The sequence below is a fragment of the Penaeus monodon genome, chromosome 19 (genome assembly GCF_015228065.2).
Source record: "Penaeus monodon isolate SGIC_2016 chromosome 19, NSTDA_Pmon_1, whole genome shotgun sequence".
NCBI lineage: Eukaryota > Metazoa > Arthropoda > Malacostraca > Decapoda > Penaeidae > Penaeus > Penaeus monodon.
In genome coordinates, this window is record NC_051404.1 from 10,933,089 (window position 1) to 10,933,307 (window position 219).

The following is a 219-nucleotide window of genomic DNA, read 5'->3' on the forward strand; positions in this document are numbered from 1 at the left end:
TTCTAATAAAACTTAGGCGAGCGATTCAGCAAAATCTATTGAGACTGGATGCAACGGGACGCCGAAAAAGGTAAACAAAACAATAGATAAACAATGATTCATGCAATCCCGCAAGGACAAAACACACACAATTCTCCTTGGCAGTCGTGTCCATAAAGACTAAACTGAATTTGCCATCAATGTGCTGGGTGTATATATACCTCCCCTACCCTTTCTGTT

General features: G+C 40.6%; 1 protein-coding gene across 1 annotated transcript in view; it reads right to left on the bottom strand.

Moving 5' to 3' along the window:
- The window catches only part of LOC119585054 (furin-like), a gene marked incomplete at its 3' end in the record, with an annotated part of 92,633 nt that overhangs the window by 91,309 nt on the left and 1,105 nt on the right, over positions 1-219 (bottom strand).